General features: G+C 38.7%; 1 pseudogene; it reads left to right on the top strand.

Annotated features, from left to right (window-relative positions):
- The first annotated feature begins 22,935 nt into the window (after nucleotides 1-22,935).
- LOC102133623 (protein CDV3 homolog pseudogene) lies at nucleotides 22,936-27,065 on the top strand (annotated as a pseudogene).
- The last annotated feature ends 252 nt before the right edge of the window (nucleotides 27,066-27,317 follow it).

Here is a 27,317-nt window from a genome sequence, read left to right as displayed (position 1 = left end):
GTTTGGGTGCTTTACAATAATTAATTAGTTCAGTGGTGCTTTTCGGGGAGATGGGAATAGAAATTAAGTGTGAGACTTGGGTGGATGGGCAAGTTAAATATTGGTCTTTTCAAGTTATTTATTGCTTTTTTGTTACCACTTGTCATTGTCTTCATGTTAAAATGCCAAAAACGACTTGGTGGTTGCTTTTTTCCCTATTTTCCACCCAGTCACTCATTATGGTGACTTCTTCCCTTGCGGGGGACTTAGCAGTATCTGTCTGGGCCAGTCCCAAGGCCTTGTGGCAGGAGACCAGCCTGCATCTCTCCAAGACTTAATCTGACTTTGTACTCATCTCTATTGTCCTGTGTTCAATCAGGAGTCCATGGCAGAAGCTTCTGCAACTTCAGAGCTTTGCTAAACTAACCTAATTTGTCCGAATCACTGCAAAACCACCATCTCTGACTCAAACTTCCATGTGAAGGCCAACTGGTTTCCCTGAACATATCTCTTTCCTGCAACGTGGCTCAGGGATCTGTGTTTCTTGTACCCCGGAGGTCTCCTTTGTTGTGTGGTCACCAAGAAAGTTGAGGAGGCAGCACCAAGCACCCAGCCTTTGCAGGAGCTGCCCCTGGGTGGGGCTGGGCTTAGAGCTTCCAGTGGACTCATGGAAAGCTGGCAGCTAGCCTTTTCTGTAACCCTTGCCCAGGACTGGACAGGAAAAGGACATTTCAAGTGAAGGCCGGCTTGCCCCCGTCCCACTCCTTTTGGCTGATATTTCCAAATGAACTTCGTAATGTGTTAAATCCTTTAGAACAAGGAGTTGGGGGTGGGGGTGGGGGAAGGGGTGGCATGCACTCTTAAAGAAAGATATACAGTGGCTCTGCTGGGAATATGGCATGGTGCTGACCCCATGAGCATTTGACTGATCTTCTAGTCAGGAAAGAGAATTTGAAAGAGGCTTGGAGTGAAGGGGAATTGAAGACAGGGTTGTGATTTGGTCTAAGGCACCGGGTTTAATGGTGTAATTTTCATATATATGTATTTTTTTCTTGGAGTAAACTTTTGAATAAACATTATTTAAAAAAACAAAAATAGTTTAAAAGGAAAATCAAACACTCTTCATGTGGGCCCTATGACTGATTTTAATGTCCTTTCTCTTTTTGTGTCTGTTACTACACAAAAACACCAACTGAAAAAGAAATTATCAAAAAAATTAAGTTCATGATAGTAAGATTATTTTAGTTTTTCCCTTTTTAATTACATTGAAAAAGTAAAACACATACACACACACACATTTTTGTAGAAAACATGTAATAAGCCCAGCTGTTTTCTCACTCCAAAATATTTTCCCAACAAACAAAACTATATTTTTTACATCACTTCTGTTTGTTCTGAACAATTTATACCTTACCACTCAGCTGTCTCACATGCCATGCCATTTCTTCAAGTTTTCTTAGCTCTTCCAAATACATAATTGATTTTCTTAAAAATCTAAACTCTCATATAAAGTTACTTACACCTATGCTTAGAATGAAAAATATTGTTTTGTACAGCAGTTTGGTCTTGATTTCCTTGCCTAACACTTTCTCTCTGTCCCTGTGGTTTCACCGATCTCTGTACTGAAACTTTCCATCAGTGAGCTCCCTCATGGGGAGTGCTGGCAGATAAGAAAAGAAAAGAAAGGGCCGGGTGCGGTGGCTCAAGCCTGTAATCCCAGCACTTTGGGAGGCCGAGACGGGCGGATCACGAGGTCAGAAGATCGAGACCATCCTGGCTAACACGGTGAAACCCCGTCTCTACTAAAAAATACAAAAAACTAGCCGGGCGAGGTGGCGGGCGCCTGTAGTCCCAGCTACTCGGGAGGCTGAGGCAGGAGAACGGCGTGAACCCGGGAGGCGGGGCTTGCAGTGAGCGGAGATCCGGCCACTGCACTCCAGCCTGGGCGACAGAGCGAGACTCCGTCTCAAAAAAAAAAAAAAAAAAAAAAGAAAAAGAAAAAAGAAAAGAAAGCGAAGTAAGGTATTTGTCCTCCTAGTTTCTGCCGTATGAGGTCATCTCAGGTTGACTGTCTTCTTTGACCTGAGGTCACTGCTGCTCTCCAGACAGTCCCCTCCATAAGCCTCTACCAAAACTTTCTGCAGTTACTTCCTTTATTCCTCACTGTAATCTTGAGTTACTCACTCGAAGATTCCCCTGTATTAGCTCACTACTTTCTAATAAGCAGCTTTGTGAATTAAACATTAGTTTATCCTAATTTGAGTGTGTCATCTCCTTCTTGTGTCCCAAGTGATATGCTTATGTAGGAAATTGTCATTTTTATAATAACACAGACCATATCTTATGCCTCTCCTCATCTTTGTATCTAGAGCAGAGTCCCTTCAATGTAGTAGATGCTTAATAAATATGTGATCAATTGCATTGGATAACAACTTGAGATCAAAGTATTACTGGGAATGCCATGCATTAAATGTAATTTTAAGAGAGCTGCTGATTTAGTCTTCATTTAAGCAACTGTGCAAACATGTGAAGAGTTTATTTTGACAATGCAATGCCACAAAACTGACAAAATAAGGCAAAGCTACCTGAGATACTTTAAAGAGTTCCTTTTGTAACAACACAAACACAAACTATTGAAATATTATTTCTTTTTTTTTTTTTTTTTTTTTTTTTTTTTGAGACGGAGTCTCGCTGTGTCACCCAGGCTGGAGTGCAGTGGCCCGATCTCGGCTCACTGCAAGCTCCGCCTCCCGGGTTTACGCCATTCTCCTGCCTCAGCCTCCGAGTAGCTGGGACTACAGGCGCCGCCACCACGCCCGGCCAGTTTTTTGTATTTTTAGTAGAGACGGGGTTTCACCATGTTAGCCAGGATGGTCTCGATCTCCTGACTTCGTGATCCACCCGCCTCGGCCTCCCAAAGTACTGGGATTACAGGCTTGAGCCACCGCGCCCGGCCGAAATATTATTTCTTAATACATTCTCTTTTCCAGCTTTTTAGAGGCATAATTAACAAATAAAAATTATATATATTTAAGGTGTAAAATGTGATGTTTTGATCTGTATATACATTGTGAAATGATTACTACCAGAAAGCCAATTAACATATCCTTCACTTCTCATTGTTAACTCCATGTGTGGGTGATGAGAATACTTGAGATCTATTCTCTTTGTATATTCCAAGTGTGCATTATTAACTAAAGGCACCATGCTGTATATTAGGTCTCCAGAACTTATTTTATGACCAAAAGTTTGTTCATTTGAATAACATCTTCTCATTCCACCACCCCCACCTCCAACCCAAAACTCCCAGCCCCTTATATTCACCCTTCTACTCTCTGTTTCTATTAAGATAACTTTTTTAGATTCCACATGTAAGTGAGATCAGGCCGTATTTGTCTTTCTGTGTCTGACTTTTTTTCACTTAGCATAACATCTTCCAGCTTCATTCATATCATCCCAAATGGTAGCATTTTCTTCTTTTGAAGTCTGTGGAATATTCCATTGTGTGTATATACCATTTTTTCTTTATCCACTTATCCATTGATGGACACTTAGATTGATTCCACACCTTTGCCACTGTAAATAATGCTGCAATGAACACAGGAGTGAAATTATCTCTTAACATACTGATTTCATATCCTTTTCATATATACCCCATAGTGGGATTGCTAGATCATATATGTGGTGTTTCTATTTTTAGTTTTTTGAAGGACCTCCATAATGCTTTCTATAATGGCTGTATTAATTTACATTCCCACCAACATGGATGAGCGTTACCTTTTCTCCTCATCCTCACCAACACTTATTTTTCATTCTACTGATAATAGCCCTCCTTACAGGTGTAAGCTGATATCTCGTTGTGGTTTAAATTTGCACTTCAATGATAATTAGTGATGTTGAATAGCTTTTCATATGCCTACTGGTCCTCTGTATGTTTTCATTAGAAAAATTTCTTTTTGGGTCATTTGCACATTATTTAATTGGAATTTTTTGGTTACTTGCTGTTGAGTTGTATGAATTTCCTACATATTTTAGTGAACCTTTATGAGATAAATTATTTGAAAATATTTTCTCCCATTCCATAGACTGCCTTTTCATTTTGTTAGTTGTTTCCTTTATTGGGTAGAATATATTGGGTTGTTTCCTTTATTGGGTAGATATATTCTCATTGGTTTATTTTTACTTTTGTTGCTTGTGTTTTTGGTGTCATGTCCAAAAAAGCATTATTTTTAATGGCTTAAAATTTAGCGAAAAATATTTTACTCAATAACACTATTTACTGTGAAATAAAGTATTTAAAAGTGAAATAAATTAATGCAGAAAAATAGTTTCATTTTTCATAACATGTTGAAATCTTAAATATAGAAATCACTATCTGGCATTTCCACTTTAATAAATTTTCCTCTACATTTTCAATTGATGCTTCTGAAAGACACTTCTGATAATACAAGTCCCTCTAGTGGCATCTGATACGAACATTGTAATACAGATAAAAAGTGGTTTTTTAGTGCTTAGAAAACACATCAAGACATTTTAAAATTTATTAAATTTAGAAACGAGAGTACCATCAGTCATTAATTTGTTGCAATATTTATTCACTCTGATATGTAACATATATTTATTGTGTTAAATTAATTTTAAAATTGATAAATAAGAATATTACATTTTTGTGTTAAATTAATTTTAAAATTGATAAATAAGAATATTACATTTTCTTACTTAAAAGGGACAGTTTGATAGAGGGAAATGTATTTGTTGAGCACCTAGTGTGTGCTATGTGCTTTATCCATTAATTCATTAAATTTGATCAACAACCAGGTTATAGAGCAGATTTTGTCATTTCCACTTTAAAGAAAATAAAACTCAGAAAATAATAAAACTGTATGTCATCTGTCTAATTAGTGACAGAGTAAAGAGCTCACGTGCAGATTTGTCTGAGCCATTTTTTACGCCACATTTCACTTAAAATGTAACTGTTTAAAAATGAAAATAAAGACTGGCATATAACCAGAACAATTTGACAGCTAATTCTAAACCGACAAGTAGAAGGGCAATACTAAGCTGTAAGAAGGTGAATGGGTCAAAAAGAGGTTTTTAAATCTCAGGAATTTTGATGTAACTAAATTAGCTATCTCTCACTCACACATTTTTCTTCTTAACCAAACTATATCTTACTGAAAGGTAAATGGGTAAGTATTTTGTTTCATTTTTAAATAAAATTCTGAATTTGATCAGCTAGTTTACTGTACTTACATTATTCACACTCTGATTTCGGTTGAAATGATGTAAGTGATACTTCATGGTAAGCAATATCGCTCCATGTCCAGATGCAAATACAATATACAAAATTTGTTTAACAGGGCATTTCTTATCATAATCTTGATTTTTAGTTTAAGAAGCCAACAAAAAGAAGTATCGCTGCATGGGAGATGTGAAACACCAATTTTGAAAAATTTTCCCCAATTTTCCTAGAAAGAACTATAAAATATCAAATTATTTACAATTGTATTTTATTTATATTTTATTTAAGGTGTAACCTCTGAATTATTATTTTTTATTCACATTACTAGGTCTGAGTAATATTTTAGTATCATGTTCTTTTAAAAGTAGATTTAATATTTGTTCATTGCCAAGTTCATTAACAATATGCCCCAAAACTGACAGTCCTTGAAGCAATGAAAAAACAGTATTTTCATAGTGTTGCTTATTTTTAATATTTTCATAGTATCACTTACTTTAAAACTATCCTTGTGATGCCAGATCTTTCTCTGTGCTGAGAGGTAAAATCTCTGTAAAGCAAAAATAAAATTCTAAACCCCCAATTCACTAAATGGACCCTCTCATCAGCCAAGGGAGCCCAACTAAACCTGAGAAAGCAGTTCTGGCCATAAGGTGAAGGAGGGATGAGACATGCTCATAAACTCTCCTCCCTTTGGGAGTTCAGGCGCATAATTAACCAGCATTAACTTTACAACAGAGATCCCATGACTGGTAGAACAGACTCTTTGTAGCAATAAGATATTAAATTCCAACGTGGCTACAGTATAGCATCACATGACAGACAGCAGGGTCCTTAAGGAAATAAAAAATATTTTACCAGAAAATATGTTTCTTTGACATATTTAAAAATGATTCTGCAAAGCTGACTCTTGTGGGGGAAGTTTACATTCTACATAATCCCTTCCCTTTCCAGGTCTCTTTCTGATCCTGAGAAAGATTGGCTGAGAGTCTAGCACATTTTGCCTCTGGGAGTGACCATCTATGAGACTTCATCAAAATAACAAGAACTCTGGTCTCCACAACCCCTTATCTTAACCCAGACACTCCTTTCTATTGATTCCAGGTCTTTAGGTAATAACTTAACTTTTTCATCCAATTGCCAGTCACAAAAGCTTTGAATCCACTTAAGACCTATAAGCCTCTATTTGGAGTTGTCCTGCCTTTCTGGACCAAACCAATGTATACTTCACATGTATTGATTGATGTTTTATGTCTCCCTAAAACATATAAAAACAAGCTATAATCCAACCACATTGGGCACATGTTCTCAGAACCTCCTGAGGCTGTGCCACGGGTCATGATTCATAACCTTGGCAAAACACAATTCCAAATTGATTGAGACTTGTCTCAGATACTTTTTGGTTTACATCACAAATAAGATCTGGAGTTAGCTGCCAGTCACAAAAACATTCTCAGTTGATGGGAATAGGTCTGGGGTACATTGTCCCTGGATGTGGCAGATGTTTAAAGCTGACCATTTTCCTTTTATTTACATGAGTACTACATATGAAATGTTCTTGATCTGGTATATATCTTCGCTGGCTGTTTGCAAACAATCCCTTTGGACTTTGAGCATGATAACTCCAACCTGTTTCAGCAGTCATTTCTCAGACCATCCAGGTGGTCATTTTAAATAAAATCTAAGACAAAATTTGGTTGTTTTTGTCTCCTTAACCCACGTTTTATCTACAGAAAATACTCATAGTTAGCCGCTAAGAGTACAGAAATTTTTCAATCTCAGCCTGGACTGTAATGACTCTGGATGCTTCAGTAAACCTCCCAGCCTAAAGACACCAAGGTATTGTTTCCAACAAGATCATCAAATTTCTCCATTTTTGAAGCCAATTCTAATTTGCTTGAAAGAGAGAGAAAGAATACATTCAACAGAATGCAATAATGAAAACCCTTACTATTTTCTCCTTTTACTCCCCAAACTGCATGTGTTAAAAGCCCTTACTTGTATTTGTTGGTAATGGCTAGGAATTGTAGAAACTGAATAAGTAAAAACTCTCTCTCTCTAACCTCAGCCCAAGGTAGGGGAAAAAAAGAACATTAGATAAATTTCAAAGATTTTGAAAATCATTCAGAGCTTATCATTCACACATATATCTTCTCAGAAACATCTGTTCAAATGTTTTTTCACATTTTATTATTGTATTGTCTTCTTATTACTGAGTTCTTCATATATTATGAATGCAGTTCGCTTGTCTTATACATGATTTCAAATATGATTCCAAATATTTTATCTCACTTTTTCATTTGCCTTGTTATTTCTTGAGGATGGATTTCAAAGAACAGTGGGTTCTTTGAAGTTTTTTTTTGTTTTGTTTTGTTTGTTTGTTTGTTTTTACGATTAGGCTTCCTTTATTTATATTGTTTTCTTCTTCCTTTTCTTTATTCTCTGACATCCTACTCTTATTCTTCCTTTCATTTGATTTTTTTCACTGAGGGAATTTTTCCCCTGGGAAGATACAATTTATGATTTATATGGTTTGACTGTATCCCAACGCAAATCACATCTTGAATTATAATTCCCATAATTTCCATGTGTTGTGGGAGGGGATCCTTTGGGAAGTAATTGAATCACGGAGGCAGTTACCTCTAGGCTGGTCTCATGATAGTGAGTGAGTTCTAATGAGATCTGATGGTTTTATAAAGGGCTTTTCCCCCTTTTCTCAGCACTTCTCTTTCTTGATGCCATGTGAAGAAGGATGTGTTTGCTTCCCCTCCCACCATGATTGTAAGTTTCCTGAGGCCTCCCCAGCCATGAAGAACTGTGAGTCAATTAAACCTCTTTTCTTTACAAATTACCCAGTCTCAGAAACGTCTTTATTAGCAGCATGAGAATGAACTGATACAGTAAATTGGTACCAAGGGAAAGGGGCACTAGCATAAGGATACCTGAAAATGTGAAAGTGACTTTGGAACTGAGTAACAGGCAGAGGTTGGAACAGTTTGTAGGGTTCAAAAGACAGGAAAATGTGGGAAAGTTTGGAACTTCCCAGAAATTTGTTGAATGGCTTTGACCAAAATGCTGATAGTGATCTGGACAATAAAGTCCAGGCTGAGGTGGTCTCAGATGGAGAAGAGGAACTTCTTGGAAACTGGAGCAAAGGTGACTCTTGCTATGCTTTAGCAAAGATACTGGTGGCATTTTGCCCCTGCCTTAGAGATCTATGGAACTCTGACCTCGAGAGGGATAATTTAGGGTATCTGATGGAAGAAATTTCTAAGTAGTAAAGCATTCAAGAGGTGACAGAGCATAAAAAGTTTGGCAAATTCACAGCCTGAAGATGCCGTAGAAAAGAAAAACACATTTTCTGGGAAGAAAATCAAGCTGGCTGTAGAAATTTGCATAAGTAATGAGGAGTCAAATGTTAATCACCAAGACAATGGGGAAAATGTCTCTAGGACATGTCAGAGAACTTCCTGGCAGCTCTTCCTACCCCAGGCCAGGAAAAATGGTTTCCCAAAACATGCCCCAGGCCCTCCTGTTCTGTGCAACCTCAGGACCTGGTGGCCTGAGTACCAATTGCTTTATCTCTAGCAATAGTTAAAAGGGGCCAAGGTACAGCTCAGGCCATAGCTTCAGAGGGTGCAAGCCTCAAGCCTTGGCATCTTCCACTTGGTGTTGAGCCTGTGGGTACAGAGAAGTCAAGAATTGGGGTTTGAAAAACTCCACGTACGTTTCAGCGGAGTATGGAAATGCCTGAATGTCCAGGCAGAAGTTTGCTACAGGGGTTGAGATCTCATGGAGAACTGCTGCTAGAGGAATGCAGAAGGGAAATGTGGTGTTGGAATCCCCACACAGACTCCCCACTAGGGCACTACTAGTGTAGTTGTGAGAAGAGGGCCACCATCCTCCAGACCCCAGAATCGTAGATCCATCAACAGCTTGCGGCATGAGCCTTGGAAAGTTGCAGACACTCAACGTGAGCCAATGAAAGCAGTGGGAGGGGGGCTGTACCCTGCAAAGCCACAGGATTGGAGCTGCTCAAGGCCATGGGAGCCTACCTCTCACATCAGCATTACTTGGAAGTGAGACGTGGAGCCAAAGGAGATCATTTTGGAACTTTAAGTTTTAATGACTGCCCTACTGGATTTCAGACTAGCATGGGGCCTGTAGCCCCTTTGTTTTGGCCAATTTCTCCCATTTGGAATGGCTGTATTTACTCAATGCCTGTACCCCCATTGTATCTAGAAAGTAACTAACTTGCTGTTGATTTTAGACTCATAGATGGAAGGGACTTGCCTTGTCTCAGATGAAACTTTGTACTTAAGACTTTTGGGTTAATGCTGGAATGAGCTAGGATTTTGAGGGACCATTGGAAAGGCATGATTGTGTTTTCAAATGTGAGGACATGAGATTTGAGAGGGTCCGGAGTTAGAATGATACGGTTTGACTATGTCCCCCACAAATCTCATCTGGAATTGTAGTTTCCATAATCCCCACATGTCATGGGAGGGACCCAGTGGGAGGTAACTGAATCATGCGATGTTTACCCCCATACTGTTCTGTTGATAGTGAATTCATTCTCATGAGGTCTGATGGTTTTATAAGAAGCTTTCTCCCCTTTGCTCAGCACTTCTCCTTACAGCCACCATGTGAAGAAGGACATGCTTGCTTCCCCTTCTGCCATGATTGTAAGTTTCCTGAGGCTTCCCCAGCCATGCAGAACTGTAAGTCAATTAAACTTATTTTCTTTATAAATTACCCAGTCGCAGATGTGTCTTTATTATCAGTATGAGAACAAACTAATACAATGATCATCATCAACTTGTTTCTAATTTTCATTTCAAATTTATGTTCAGGGACATCACTTCATAAGTGAGTTTTTTAATGATGTCCAACTTATCAGTCTTTTTGTCTTTTATACTATTGCTTGTTGTGCTCTCAACAAAAATATTTAACTTTTAAAATCATTATGGTGTCCCCAGACATCTAATCTTTATGATATCTAGAAGTTTTATAGGTTTAGATTTTATTTTTACAACTATAATCTTTTGAGTTAATTTTTATATATAAAGTAAAGCACAAGGTTTATTTATTTTCATATAAGTATTCTCCCATTGTTCAGCACTATTATTTTTGAAAAGAACAAAACTATCTTTTCTTATTAATTTACCTTGATACCTTTGTCAAAATTCAATTGACCATATGGTTATGAGTCTATTTCCTGTCTCTATATTTTGCTCCATTGATCTTTGTCTATATATATCAATATTCCACTCTTTTGGCTTATGGTATGTCTTAAAAATCACTCTTTAAGAAGGGAGCCACTGCCCCTGCCCAAAGCTCCAGAGCAGTAGTATGGAAATTTTGCATAGTGAGAAAGACGTACCATAATAATGGAGCTTAAATGTCTCCCCAAGGGAACTGGCTTTATTTGGAACAAGCTGTGAGGGAAATTCAAGCCTAACGGCACTGTAGAAATCAAAGGATATTGTGGTAGTAAGCAATAAAGAAGAGGCTACTAGCTCCATAAGAGCAACAAGCTATACTGTAGGCCAGCTACTTTGTAAGAAAGACTCAGAGAAAGAGACAACTAAGAAAATCTCTCCTGGTGCCAAAACAAACCCCAAAATCTTGCTTTCAGAACTACCCCCCACAATGTGTCCCATATTTAATTGCATCACACTTCAGAAAATTATATGTACCAGAACATTGTTGAAAATGATAAATCAATCAAAACCAATTAATGTAACCTAACAGCAAGAGTGAATACCAACTGAGGCAGAGAGCTTAAGAGAGAGATCAGAGAAAGGAACAAAGAGAGCACTACTAAAACCACTGTCATCTCAGTGTGACTTGCTACATACTCAAGGATGGGACCCTATGAGAAGTAATACCAGAAGTTTCACACTGAACAAAAAAAGACTTCAATGAATATTGCAGCCAAGTTACCAGAAAAAAGAAGCCATGAAGTAGGGGAATCAGTAACTGGAGCTGCTAAAATATATTATCTAAAATGTTCATGTTTTAGCAAATATGTTATAAAATAAGAAAAGACATAGACAAGCATGTGACTCATATACAGGAAAAACATAGGCAAAAGAAACTGCCTGAGAAAGGGAGAAAGATAAAGTTAGGTGAAAACAACTTCAAAGCAAGCTAATAAAATTATGGTAAAAAATTAAAGAAAACCATGCTTACAGAATAAAGGATATGATGACACTATCTCATTAAATAGAGAGTAAACATATGAAGACAGAAATTTTAAAAAGGAACCAAATTAAAATTCCACTGTTGAAAAGTAAAACAATTTAAATAAAATTCACTAGAATGGTCAACAATGGATTTGAATTCTAAGAAAAGAATCACTGATGTGCAAATAGATTTGTTACCAGAGACAGCAGGTGTCCCAGTTCCTGTCTTGACTTGGAAGAAAGATTTCAACCAAGAGACAGAACAAAGATAGCAGAGAGAACTTTATTGAAAGGAAATACAGTGTAAAGAGCTTATTGTAAAAATAGGTATGCCTCAAGGGAGGATCCGGCTGATCCTACAGGAAAACTGCCCCAACGGTGTCTGCACAGAGTTTTATCATGTTGGACTTCTTCAAACTCCTGCCTCGTCTCAAGTCTCTGCCTTATTTCTTTGTATAGTTTTTCCAGCTCCTGTCTTAAGTCCCTACCTTTTCCCCCACCTAGGCTTGTGGGACCCTCCTTTACTGTTGGTTAATGCACATGCAAGGGCCAGTGATCAAGATGAATTCTGCCTGATGGTGATCCGGCTCATTATCGCCACCCCAGGAAGGTTGCATAGTGGTTAAATCTCTACCTATTGCACACACAGATTTCTTCAGAATTTCCTTCTCTGACTTAATCTGTACTTATGGTGCCAGGTTTTTCTTAGGAAGGTCCCTTTTGTCCTTCTTATCAGCAAAAGCATGTAGCTGACAAGATTCTGACATCTTAATTGCAGAGTGAACAAGGTGTTTTGGGTTATTTCTTTCTGCATAGGTACCTCCTCTCCTTTCTACCCACATTTGACTGAGTGCCCACCCACTCTAGCATTAGAGATGCTAGTAATATGCAAATTTTTGGTGGTCCCTTGGGTGTGAGCCTTCACAGACTTTTCCTTTCTCACAGGCTTCTTTCTCCTGCTCACGTCTGGTTATCTGCTTACTCGAACAGATTGATAGAGATTAAGAACAGAAAAAAAAGAATGAAGATAAATGAAGAGAGCCATAAAGATATGTAGAAAACCATTACGTGTGCCAACACACCCCTAATGAAAGCATCAGAGGAGAGAAGAGAGAAAAATGAGCAGAAAAGAGCTAAAAAAAAATTCAAAGAAATAATGACCAATACATCTTAAGTTTTATGAAAATCATTAACCTGTATATCCAGGAAACACAATGAACTCCAAGTAGAATCAACACCCAGAACTACAAATAGAGCCACATCCAGAAACATTGTAGTAGAAATGTTGGAAGACAAAGAGAAAAACCTTGAAAGTGCCAAGAGAAAAACAATTCAATACAAACAAGAGAATCACAGTAAGATCAACAGTTGACTTCTGATCACAAATAGTGGTGACCAGAGGCAGTAGGATGACATGAAAATGCTAAAAGTAAAACAGTCAACTAAAATTATTACATGTAGTAAAACTATTTTTCAAAAAATGGAGGTAAAATAGACATTTAGATTAATACAAGCTTAGACTTTTTATTACTAGAAAACATTCTTTTCAAGAAATATTGGCCGGGTGCGGTGGCTCGTGCCTGTAATCCCAGGCCTCCTTTGGGAGGCCGAGGCGGGCAGATCACGAGGTCAGGAGATTGAGACCATCCTGGCCAACATGGTGAAACCCCGTCTCTACTGAAAAAAATACAAAAAATTAGCTGGGCGTGGTGGCGGGCACCTGTCCCAGCTACTCGGGAGGCTGAGGCAGGAGAATGGGGTAAACCTGGGAAACAGAGCTTGCAGTGAGCCGAGATCATGCCACTGCACTCCAGTCTGGGAGACAGAGCAAGACTCTGTCAAAAAAAAAAAAAAAAAGAAGAAGAAAGAAAGAAAAGAAATATTAAAGAAAATTCTTCACAAAGTGAGTGATGCCAGACAGAATTTGAATCCACACACCAAATAACAAAGAACACCTCTAAAAGTAATTAGGTAATTATGTAGGTGATATTAATATATATTTATTCTCCTTTCTTCACTCAATTGATTTAAAGTGCAATTATATAAATCATTATGAGCACTTGAGCACTACTGGGACTATAACACATAGAAATGTGATAAATTTGACAATAATAACACAAAGGAGGCAGGTGTAAGCAAAGCTATAACAGGATGATGAAATGATACCAGATTATAATTTGAATATACAGGAACAAATGAAGAGATCCAGAAAAGATTACTGAGACTACTAAATCAATAAATTCTATAAATAAGTATTTTTCTCCTATTATCATCAGCTATTTTTTAAAATGATACCATGTAATGGCTATAGTAATATATTGTGGATTTTTAACATACATAGGCATAATATTCATAAAATAATAGCATAAAAAGTATAAAAGTAGTATATATGACAATAATGATTCTGTATCTAATTGAATTAAGTTATAAATCTAGTAGATTCTAGTAAGTTAATACATATATTGTGAGCCCTACAGTAACAACTAAAAAAAACTTAGAAGCATTTCAAAAAACTATTAAGGAAATAAAAATGTTACACCAGAATACATTCAATTCATGCCAAAGAAGGCAGTAAAAGAGCAACAGAGGAACAAAAAGGAAAGATATAAGATATATAGAAAACATTAAGTAAAATGTTTGATGTAAAGCCAACAATATCAATAATAACATTACATGTGAAGGAATTAAACAATCCGATAAAATTTAGAGATTGTCAAACTGGATTTAAAAAAGAAAGATTCAGCTAATGCTGTCTACAAGAGAGGCATTTTAGATTTAAAGCTAAAAATAGTTGTAAGTAAAAAGTTAGGAAAGATGTATCATGCAAACAATAATCACAACAAAGCCAAAGTGGTTACACTAATATCAGACAAAATAGACTTTAAGTGAAAAAGTGCTACCAGAAAAAAAAAAAAAAAAAAAAAAAAATGACATCTCACAATGTCAAGAGTATCATTCTATCAGGAATCCATAACAATGATAAACATATATGTACCTAATAACAGAGTCCCAAAATACATGAAGCAAGAGTCAAAAACTGACAGTAATGTAGAAGGATATAGACAATCCAACAATAACTGTTGGAGACTCCAGTGCCCCACTTTAAATAATGAACAGTAAAACTGCATCTGGTTAAGAAGAAAATAGAATCTAATTTGAAAATCCCTATAAACTAACTAGACCTAACAGACATCTAATAACAACCAAAGCTGACTATACATTATTCTCAAGTAAAAAGAACATTTTCCAGGCTAGACAATATTCTGGGCCATAAAATATGCCTTAATAAGTGTAAAAGAATTGAATGCACATAAAATATGCTGTCTAACCACAATATGACTAAGTAAAAAAAAATCAGTAACAGAAAAATATTAGGGAATTTTTAAATATCTCAAAATTAAACACACTCCAAAAATAACCAATGTGTCCAAGATGAATTCAAAAGGGTCTTTAGAAAATGCACTGATATGATGGCTGGGGACAGTGGCTCATGCCTGTAATCCCAGTACTTTGGGAGGCCAAGGTGGGCAGATCATCTGAGATCAAGAGCTTGAGACCAGTCTGCCAAACATGGCAAAACCCTGTCTCTACTAAAAATACAAAAATTAGCCAGGTATGGTGGCAGGCGCCTGTAATCCCAGCTACTCAGGAGGCTGAGGCAGGATAATCGCTTGAACCCGGGAGGCAGAGGTTGCAGTGAGCCAAGATCACACCACTGCACTCCAGCCTGGGTGACACAGCAAGACTGTGTCTCAAAAAAAAAAAAAAGAAAAAAAAGAAAAAAGAAAATGCCCTGAGATGAATAATAATCTATACAACACATCAAAATTTATGAGACATGGATAGCACAGTGCTTAGAGAGAAAATTGTAGCTGAAGCCCTCCTATTAAATAAGAACAACAAAAAATTTCCCATTAAACACACTGAAAAAATAAGAGCAAACTAAACCTGAAACAAGAAGATAGAAGGAAATAATAAAAATTAGAGCAGATATTAATGAAATCAAGAATAGAAAATCACATATAAAAAGTATAAAAACAAAAGTTCATTGTTTTCAAAGATCAACATAATTAACAAACCTTTATCTAGATTGGGCAAGAAAAAAGAAATAATATTCACATTTTTTTAAGGCAGGGATGAACATTGGGATCAAGCTTATAGAAATGCAAAGCATGATAAGGAAATAATATAAACTACTGTATGCCAACAAATTAATTATCATGGATGAAATGGGCAAGTTACCAGAAAGACACAAACTACATAAACTGACACAAAAAGAAATAAACAATCTGAATAGGGTATAATAAAAGAAGGGATAAAATAAGTAGCTTAATAGGCTATACAAAAAGAAGAGATAAAATAAATGACTTTAAAACTTCCCAGGAAGAGAAGCCCAAGAACAGATGATTTTGCTGGTGAACTCTACCAAACATTTAAAGAAGAATTAATAATGTTTCTGAAATGACATCATCAAGATTTTGGAATAGAAGATTCTCCGGCATGACTTTCCCCACAAAAACACAACTAGAAATGATTCAAAGACAGGAACACTACTCTGAATTCAGATGGACTCACGAGAGTAATGGAGAAATCTTCTGGGCTCACAGAATCAAGAGAAGCAATGATCCTTCAGAGAAACTGTACTTTCAGGCTGTGTTACTTCCTCCCTCAAGCTGGCATATGCCATTAACAGAATTTTGCTAGATCCAGTGTTCTGAGATGAGAGGAGAGAATTAAAGGTGGAGGTTTACCTTCCTACTAGGATGAGAATTTTCACAGGAATACCACACTAGGTGCATCTCATGGGAACCACTGGAAGGGATGGAAGGGCTGAACTACCTGAAGTATATTGGGGACACAGTGACTGGCATGTGGGTCTTGGCAGCTGCTCTGCACTTCAATCAGCAGGGACACCACGTGGAAGAGACAACAGGAAAGCTCAAATCCCTGGCCGAATTTTCCACAAAACCCAAGGGTTTGTTTGGAGTGTTCCTTTGGTCTGTAGAAAACTAAATAGTTAGGATTAAGTTCCAGTGCCCACTTGAGTGTTCCCCAGACCAGAAAACAATGGAAGGGCAGCAACTGAGTTTTAATTCAGCATTTATTTTCCAGTGCTCACTATAAGTCTTTCTGACACTGATGAAAAAAAAAAAAAAATGGCAGGGCAGTGATGTAGCTCCAGAGCAGTGTTGAAGTTCCAATATTCACTGTAGGTGATGGGAAACAATGGCAAGGCAGATGGGGAAACAATGGCAAGACAATTAGTTAGCTCTAGAGTAGGGTTTTATCTCCAGAATTCATTGTAGGTGGCCCCCACTTCACCTCCGAATGACTATGACAACAGGCTAGCATTTAACTTGCAGCACTAAGTAGTAAAGTTCTAGGATGACCCAAAATGCCTACAAAACCTGAAAAATGTGGCTGTCTTCTCAAATGTAGTGGCATAAATGTAAAAACACAAGGATTGTGAAAACTTGAAAATATGGCACCACCAATAGAAATTAATAAAACTCCAGCAATACGCCCAGAAGAGTTGAGGACCCATACAATTTCTGACACAGTTCAGAGTAATTCTCTTTTAAAAATTCAGAGAAACGCAAGAAAATACAAATAAAAATCTAAAAATTTGGAGAACAACCCAGGAACAAAATGACAAATTTGATGAAGAAATTGAATTTTTTAAAAACAGAAATTGCATTAATAAACAATACAATTACCAAACTGAACAAAACTCATGAGAAAACTTTGACAGCAGGCATAATCAAACAGAGAAAAGCCAGCTTCAAAACAGAACAAATGAAATTAACCAACCAGAGGATCAAAAAGGAAAAAGAACTTAAAAGGATGAAAAAGATCTGTGAGAATTATGGGACACCATCAAGCAAACTAACTTCAGCACAATAGCGATTCCCAAAGGAACCAATAAGAGAGTAAAGGGCTTGGAAAGCATATTTTTAAAAAATTATATTGGATAATTTCTAAAAACGGGGGAAAAACAACAGCATCCAGATATAGGAAGCTCAGAGATCACCTATCAAATTCAACTCAAAGAGAGATTTCCTAAAGCATATCATAATTCAATTAGCAAAAATCAAAGACAAAAAAACAATACTTGAAGCAGAGAAAGGAAGAAATACATCACATTCAAAAGAGCCTCGAGATGGCTTTCAGCTGGTTTCTCAGCAGAAACACTGCACGTTAGGATGTTACGTTCAAAATGCTGAAGAAAAAAAAAAGCTGTCCACCAATAATACTGTATCTAGCAAAGTTTTCTTTCAAACAGAAGAGACAAAGACTTGTTCAAAAATAATTTTTTTCTTTTTTTTTTTTTTGAGACATAGTCTCGCTCTGTCGCCCAGGCTGGAGTGCAGTGGCGCGATCTCGGCTTACTGCAAGCTCTGCCTCCCGGGTTCACGCCATTCTCCTGCCTCTGCCTCCTGAGTAGCTGGGACTACAGGTGCCCACCACCACACCCAGCAATTTTTTTTGTATTTTTAGTAGAGACGGGGTTTCACCGTGTTAGCCAGGATGGTCTCGATCTCCTGACCTTGTGGTCCGCCTGTCTCGGCCTCCCAAAGTACTGGGATTAGAGGCAGGAGCCACTGCGCCCAGCCCAAAATTTTTTTAAAACTGAAGGAATACATCGTGTACCCAGAAAATCTGAGACAGGTCTCAGTTAATGTGGAAAGTTTGTTTTACTAAGGTTGAGGACACACCTGTGACACAGCCTCAGGAAGCCCTGATGACATGTGTCAAAGGTGGTCAGGGCACAGCTTGGTTTTGTATATTTTAGGGAGGCATGAGACATTAATCAATATATGTAAAAAGTACATTGGTTTGGTCTGGAAAGCTGGGACAACTTGAAGCAAAGGCAGGAAGACTCCAAGTGGGAGGGAGCTTCCAGGTCAACGATAGGTAAGACACAAACAGTTGCATTCTTTTGAGTTTCTTGTTAGCCTTTCCAAGGAGGCAATCAGACATGCATTTATCCCAGTGAGTAGAGGGATAAATTTGAATAGAACGGAAGGCAGATTTGCCTTAAGCAGTTTCCAACTTGAGTTCTTCTCAGTGATTTTGGGCCACAAGATATTTTCCTTTCACAACATCAACATCAAACCTGCATCATAAAAAATGCCAAAGGTAATTCTTCAACCCCCTCACACAAAAAGAATGCTAACATGTAACAACAAAGACAAAATCTAGAGATATTAAATTTACTGGTAAAAGAAAGAAAATATACAAATTTAGAATATTTTAATAATGTAAATAGGGTAAGTAAACCACTTACATCTTAAATATGAAGAGTAAAATACAAAACTATTGAAACAAAAATCATTACAAAAAATTGAATAAGAAGAGTTAGGCAAAATAAAAAGATATAGATGAAAACATCAAAAAGTCAAAGTGAGGAGGTGGTGTCAATGTATATAGTTTGTGTATTTTACTTTTTTTCTTTGCAATTAAAGTTGAGTTATGATCTGTTTAAGTTGTTAAAACAATGAGATGATAATGTAAACCTCATGATACCCACAAAGCAAAAATCTAAAACAGATACATGAAAAATAAATAGTGCAAAATCAAATCATACCACCAGAGAAAATTATTTAATCACAAAGGAAAATAGTAAGACAAAAAGAAAGGATCTGCAAAATAACCAAAAAACATGTAAAAAATGGCAGTAGTAAACAATCACCTATCAATAATAACCTTGAATGTAAATATATTAAATTTTCTCATTTAATGACATAGAGTGGTGGAATTGATTTCAAAAAAAAGAACTATATGCAGTCAACAAGAAACCCATTTCATCTATAAAGATATGCACAGACTAAAACAGGATAAATTTAAAAAGATATTTCATGCAAATAGAAATTTTAAAAACAACAGGAGTAGCTCCACTTATATCAGATAAAATAGACTTCAATAAGGAATGGTAATTAGAACAAAGAGGCCGTTATAGAATGAAAAAGGAAACAATGGTGTAAGAGGGCATAACAACTGTAAATAAATTTGCATCTAACACTGGAGCATCCAAATATATAAAACAAATACTCATAGACCTAAGGAGACAGACTGGCTACAATATAATAACATTAGGGGACTTCAACATCCCACTTTCAGCAATGAACAGATCACCTAAGCAGAAAATCAACAAATTTTGGAGTTAAACTGCACGCTAGACCAAATGAACATAACCGAAATTTATAGAGCATTTCATCCAACAGCTCCAGAATACACATTTTCTTATCAGCACATGGAATATTCTCCAAAACAGGCCATATGTTATGCTACAAAACAAGTCAACAATTTTTTTAAAAGACTAAATCATGTCTAGCATCTTTTCTGACCACAACAGAATAAACTAGAAATCAATAACAAAATGAATGTTGGAAACTGTACAAATTTATGAAAATTAAGCAACATGTTCTTGAACAGTAAATGGATCAATGAAGAAATTACACAGGGAATTTAAAAATACATTGAGACAAACAAAAAGGAAATTGCAATATACCAAACCTATGGGATACAGTAAAAACAGTTGTAAGAGGGAAATGTATAGCAATAAATGCCTACATCAAAAAGTAGAAAGACTTCCTATCCATACACCTCAAGGAACTAGAAAAGCAAAAACCAACCAAGCCTAAATTAGCATAAGGAAAGAAATAGTAAAAATAAGAGCAGGACTAGATGAAATTGAGACTTAAATAATGACACAAAATAAAAACCCAAAGATTTAGTTTTTTAAAAAGATAACAAAATGACAATTCTTGAGCTCAACATAAAAAGAGAGAAGAACCAACTAAATAAAATCAAAGACGAGAAAGGAGACATTAAAAATGAAATACGAATGATCATTAGAGGCTAATGCGCAGGACTATACCCCAACAAATAGGAAAACCTAGAACATAAATTTCTGGACACATAGAAACTACCAAAATTTAACCATGAAGAAACAGAAAATCTGAACAAATCATAAATGAGTAATAAGACTGAAATAGGGGTCTGGTGTGGTGGCTTATGCCTGTAATCCTGACACTTGGAAGGCCAAGGCAGGAAGATGGCTTGAGGCCAACAGTTTAAGACCAGCATGGGCAACATAGCAAAGCCCTGTCTCTACAAAAAATAAAAAATTAGCTGTGCATGGTGGCACATGCCTGTAATCCCAGCGACTCAGAAGGCTGAGGAAAGAAGACTTTATAATCCCAGGAGTTCAAGGCTGTAGTGAACTATGATTATGCCATGTACTCCAGCACGGGCAGCAGAGCAAGATCCTGTCAAAAAAATGAAAATAATAATAACAATAATAATAATGAAAGCCTGAAACAAGAATAAAAGGCCTCCAATCAAAGCAAATCCCAGGACCTGATGGCTTTACTGCTGGATGATACTAAAAACTTACAGAAGAGATAGTATCAATTCTACTCAAACTCTTCCAAAAATTGAAGAGGAGTTAATACTTCCAAACTCATTCTGCAAGACCAGCATGACTGTGATATCAAAAGCAGACAAGTAAACAACAACAATGACAACAAAAGAAAACTACAAGTCCTAAAGCCTGATGAACATAGGTGCAAAAAATTCTCAGCAAAATACTAGCAAATTGAATTCACCAATACATTAAAAAAAAATCATTCACCATGAACAAGTGGGATTCATCCCAGGGATGCAATGATAGTTGAATATGTACATACCAATACACATACATTGCATTAACAGAACTGATATGGTTTGGCTGTGTCCCCACCTGTATGAGTCCGTTTTCATAAAGACATACTGCTGGCTGGGAAATTTACAAAAGAAAGAGGTTTAATTGAACTTACAGTTCCATGTGGCTGGGGAAGCCTCACAATCATGGTGGAAGGCAAGGAGGAGCAAATCACATCTTACATAGACGGCAGCAGGCAAAGAGAGAGAACTTGTGCAGAGGAACTCCTCTCTTCTTTTGTTTTTTTCATATATTTACTTTTTATCAAATTTGTTAATGTTAGAGAGTTCTTGTACTGCCAAACCATGCCTGAGAATACAAACAAATGGTACAATGGACAGCCTCATCTACCTATCATACAGGATATTAAAACTCGATTCATGTACATTTTGATATTTTCACAATCTTTTAAAAAGTTGTGACAAGAGTTGGAGTTTAAATCTGCTGCAAGTCTTCAGATTTCGAGTACAGTATTGCCTTTACATAAGACCTCCACTTATTCATCTCTGTTCATTCTTCAGTAACATAACCCCCAACAAAATTTTGCTGGGAAAAAATGCATACTTTTCATGGAAAATACGCAGTTCAACAATGAAGAGACTATTTTGTAAGGTTTTAGTTCCCAAATAAAGTGTTCAGGTTACCAAGAATTCCATTTCTGATTTAATCATTCAACCTCCCCTTGGTTGGCTCACCCAAACACACTAGAAGGCAGGCATCATGCCTGCCACTTCAAATATCAATATTATTTCCTAGATGTGGGTGGCAAGTCCCATCAGGACATACTGTAACCCTCCTTGGAGTCCAATTCCTGCACGACACTTTCATCAAGACTAAACTCCTATCTGAAAATGCTCCCACATCAAAATAGTTTTACTCACCCACTTGCTTCACTCTTGCCAGTAGCAAGTCTGCAACTCATGCATTTGGCAAAGGGACTTATTATAGAGAAACCCAGACTCTGCATCAAGTGGTCACATTACCACTTTCAGATATTTCTATTAAACGGAAGATACAAAACTAGGAAACTGCCAGACTATCTCATTAGGTGGAAACACTTCTGTAATCCTGGGTAGCTTCCTCGAGTCCCTTTAAAGGACCCAAAACTACTGTTAATAGGTATTTTAAGCTGTAATCACTAAAACCAGAAGTGCTACATCACCTGTCTTTCGCCCTGACTTTCCAATGAACATAAAGACACGCCAAAAGGTTGAAAACAAAGCCAAGCTTGCTGGGACAATCACTACATCTATAGAACAGCCAATACTTTGAAAATCTGGGCACAAGTATATAAGGAATTCTTAAACATCATCCACAATCCATGACACTTAAATGAGTTTTAGCTGAGGTTTTGCTCATGTTGCTCTGAATTTGTAAGGATAGATCAGTGAACCCCTTAGCCTCACCAGAAAGCATATTCTTCCCACTGCAGTTTACTATACAATTAGACCTAATTCGATGAGGCATTAGCAGCACCTGATGTAGAGCCTCCAGCATCCACTACCGTTTACATCAAAGGCTTTTTGGTTCCACCCTGAGGATTGGCAAACTCACGACATTTCACAATCCTAAGGCATACTTCAGGTTACTTACTTAACCAGGCAATATGCTCTGTCAAAGAACTTATTTAAGGTTAAAGCAAAAAGGCCTTAATGTAGAACAAAAATCGCTAGCCAGCACACAGAGGGAGCCGCCCGCCCCGCCGCGCACTCCGCGGAGACCCCGCGGGGCTGAGGCGTCGCGGCTGCCCGCAGCGTGAGCGCAGAGCCGGCCTCCACCCGAGCTAGGAGCCCCGCGGGCCGCGCCCGCCACCGGCTCCACCCATCCGGGTCCAGGAGGCCGAGGCCATGGCCGCGATAGACGAGCGGAGCCTGCACAACTTCTTTGCCAACTGGGACAAGGAGAAGAAGAAGGAGCCGAGCAACCAGGCGGCGAGTTCTGAGGGCGCCGCCGGCAGGGCGGCGGGAGCAGTGGAGCCGCCGGGGGTGTAGCGGACGGCGGGGAGCGAGCGGGAACCCGGCTGGGCCAAGGCAGCACAGCGACCGCGGGGGCTGTGGACCCAGGGGCCGCCACCAAGGCTGTGAAGAAGGACGAAGATGAATGGAAAGGATTGGAGCAAAAAGGTTGATTACAGCGGCCGCAGGGTTCAGGCAATGCAAATAAGTGAAAAGGAAGAAGATAATGAAGAGACAAGGTCCAGGTGATAACTGGAAAGAAGGTGGAGATGGTGGTGGTATAGAAAAATCTTCAGGTCCCTGGAATAAAACAGCTCCAGTACAAGCACCTCCTGCTCCAGTAATTGTTACAGAAACCCCAGAACTGGCAATGACTACTGTTGTGTGTAGGCCCCCTAGGGCCAGGTTAACCACAACAAGGAAAACACCACAAGGACCACCAGAAATTTGCAGTGATACACAGTTCCCATCCCTGCAGTCAACAGCCAAGCATGTAGAAAGCCGGAAGGATAAAGAAATGGATTTGAAGTAATAAGACAAAAATAGAGGTAAGGATGAGGTTTCAAAAAACCAGGTCCTTAAACTTCAGCTAGAGGGCCACTATGCTGTGCCTGAAAATCAGAAAAGGAGCCACTCACAATACAATTAAGGAATGGCCTTTGCTAACCCTTCTGGGATAACTAGAGTACACCTAACCACCACGAACAGCCATTCAAAGTCTGATCTCTGCTGGATCTATATACAGAGATGCAGATCAGTCGATTTCACGACTGGCCCTATTTCACTGTGGAAGTTAAAGTGTCATGGCTGCGTTATGCATATTGGATTTAGGAGAATTTTCATTGTTATATAAATATGTGAACTAGTTTCAACAGTGTTCCTTCATATTTACTCTGCAAATACCAAACCAAACCTGCAGCCAATGGTCATTTCAAAACCATTTTATGTGCAGATACTAGCCTTCGTAAGGGTTGACCACCTCAGATTTGCTGCACTCATTGTGGACTTCATGTGGATCACAACTTCTTGTTAAGAAGGTTACAATTATTAAGTGTCGATGTGAACCTTGAAACCAGCTCTTCTGGATTCTTATCAGAAGTCCTGCATAAAAAGTCAGCCATCTAGGTTCTGATCTGCTATAAAAGATGAAGATTTAAGTGACCTTAATTAACCCGTCCTGTGCCCTACCCTTAAGGAATACTCTGTAGTAGGCTGTGGCTATATTAGACTTCCTGGAACACACTGCTGAAAAGAACTGATGTGTTCAGATCACCTGTGGAGGACTATGATTTGTAATTTAAACTTTTATTTGTATTCTGAGGTAACCACAAAATAAATTCAACTATAAACTGCGGTCCACCAAGTGGGGGAAGGGGTGAGGGAGAGAGTAATCTTGTTTAGTTTGGGTTTTTTTTTTTTGTTAATTTTTTGTTTGAATAGTGCTTTTTTGTTTTGTTTCTGGAACTCCACTTTTTAAAATCATCAGATCTTGTAAGACTCACCCACCATCATGAGAACAGCATGGGAAAGACTTGCCCCCATGATTCAATTACCTCCCACTGGGTCCCTCCCACAACATGTGGAAATTTAACATGAGATTTGGGTGGGGACACAGCCAAACCATATCACTACCAAAATCTCATCTTGAAATGTAACTCCCACAATTCCCATGGGTCATGGGAGGAACCTGGTGGGAGGTGATTGAATCTTGGGGGTAAGTCTTTCCTGTACTGTTCTCATGATAGTAAGTCTCATGAGATCTGATGGTTTTTAAAACAGGAGTTTCCCTGCACAAGCTCTCTTCTTTTGTCTACCACCATGTAAGACGTGCTTTTCACATTCCGCCATGATTTTGAGGCCTCCCCAGCCACGTGGAACTGTGAGTCCATTAAATGTCTTTATTCTGTAAATTGCCAACTTGCAGGTATGTCTTTATCAGCAGCATGAAAATGGACTAATACAGTAAATTGGTACCCACTGAATGGGATGCTGCTGTAAATACCCAAAAATATGGAAGTGACTTTGGAATTGGGTAACAGGCAGGGGTTGCAACAGTGTGGAGACCTCGGAAGAAGACAGGAAGATGTCGGAAAGTTTGGAACTTCCTAGAGACTTATTGAATGGCTTTGCCCGAAATGCTGATAGCAATATGGAGAATAAAGTCCAGTCTGAAGTGGTGTTCAGATGGAAATGAGAAATTTGTTGGGAACTGGAACAAAGGTGGCTCTTGTTATGTTTTAGCAAAGAGACTGGCAGCATTTTGCCCCTGCCCTAGACATTTGTGGAACTTTGAACCTGAGAGAGATGATTGAAGGTATCTGGCAGAAATTTCTAAGCAGCAGTATTCAAGAGGGGACATGGGTGCTGTTAAAGGCTTTCAGTTTTATAAGGGAAGCAGAGCATAACAGTTCAGAGCATTTGCAGCCTGAGAATGTGACAGAAAAGAAAATCCCATTTTCTGAGGAGAAATTCAAGCCAGCTGCAGAAATTTGCATAACTAATGAGGAGTTGAATGTTAATCCCTGAAACAATGGGGAAAATGTCTCCAGGGCATGTCAGAGGTCTTCATGGCAGCCCCTCCCATCGCAGGCCTGGAGGCCTAGGGGAAAAAGGTGGCTGGGCCCAGGTCTCCATGCTCTGTGCAGCCTAGGAATTTGGGCCCTGTGTCCCAGCTGCTCCAGCCATGGCTGAAAGGGGTCAACATAGAGTTTGGGCTGTGACTTCAGAGCCATGGCAGCTTCCACATGGTGTTGAGCCTGCGTGTGCACAGACATCAAGAATTGAGGTTTGGGAACCTCCACCTAGATTTCAGAGGATGTATGGAAACACCTGGATGTCCAGCCAGAAGTTTACTGTGGGTTGGGGGGCTCTGGTGGAGAACCTCTGCTAGGGCAGTGCAGAAGGGAAATGTGGGATTGGAGCCTCTCCACAGAGTCCCTACTGGGGCGCCACCTAGTGGAACTGTGAGAAGAGAGCCACTGTCCTCCAAACCCCAGAACTGCAGATCCACTGACAGCTTGCACCACGTGCCTGGAAAAGTCGCAACACTCAATGACAGCCCTTGAAAGCAGCCAGCTGAAAAGCCACAGGGCAGAGTGGCCCAAGACCATGGAAACCCACCTCTTGCATCAACGTGACCTAAATGTGAGACATGGAGTCAATGGAAAGCATTTTGAAGCTTTAAGATTAGACTGCCCCACTGGATTTCAGACTTGCATGGGGCTTGTAGCCCGTTTGTTTTGGCCAATTTCTCTCATTTAGAATGGATGGTATTTACCCAATGCCTGTAGCCACATTGCATCTTGGAAGTAACTAATTTATTTTTGATTTTACAGGCTCATAGGTGGAAGGGACTTGCTTTGTCTGAGATGAGACTTTGGATTGTGGACTTTTGACTTAAGGCTGAAATGAGTTAAGACTTTGGGGGACTGTTGGGAAGGCATGGTTGGTTTTGAAATTTGAGGACATGACATTTGGAAGCGGCCATGGGCAAAAAGATTGGTTTGGCTGTGTCACCATCCAAATCTCATTTTTAATTTTGACTCCCACAATTCCCATGTGTCCTGGGAAGAACCTGGTGAGAGGTGATTGAATCATGGGGGTGGGTCTTTCCTGTGCTGTTCTAGTGACAGTGAATAAGTCTTATGAAATCTGATGGTTTTAAAAACAGGGATTTCCCGGCAAAATATCTCTTCTCTTGTCTGTCATCATGTGAGACACACCTTTCACCTTCCGCCGTGATTGCAAAGCCTCCCCAGCCACATCGAACTGTAAGTCCGTTAAATCTCTTTCTTCTGTAAATTGCCCAGTCTCAGGTGTATTTTTATTAGCAGCATGAAAACGGACTAATACAAGAACCAAGAACAAAAACCATATGATCGGCCGGATGTGGTGGCTTATGCCTGTAATCCTAGCACTTTGGGAGGCCGAGGTGGGCAGATCATGAGTTCAGGAGTTCGAGACCAGCCTGCCCAACATGGTGAAACCCCGCCTCTACTGAAAATACAAAAATTAGCTGGGCATGGTGGCACGCACCTGTAATCCCAGCTACTCGGGAGGCTGAGGCAAGAGAGTTGCTTGAACCCAGGAGGCGGAAGTTGCCATGAGCCAAGATCGTGCCACTGCACTCTGGCGTGGGCAAGAATCTGTCTCAGAAACAAAACAAAACAAAACAACATTCTGTTGAGAGATGCTGAAAAAGCACTTGATAAAAGTCAACATTGCCTTATGAGAAAAAGCCTCAGCAAACT

The sequence above is a fragment of the Macaca fascicularis genome, chromosome 2, assembly GCF_037993035.2.
Source record: "Macaca fascicularis isolate 582-1 chromosome 2, T2T-MFA8v1.1".
Classification (NCBI taxonomy): domain Eukaryota; kingdom Metazoa; phylum Chordata; class Mammalia; order Primates; family Cercopithecidae; genus Macaca; species Macaca fascicularis.
The sequence above is the reverse complement of the archived record's forward strand: the minus strand, read 5'-3'. Positions and strand labels throughout refer to the sequence as shown.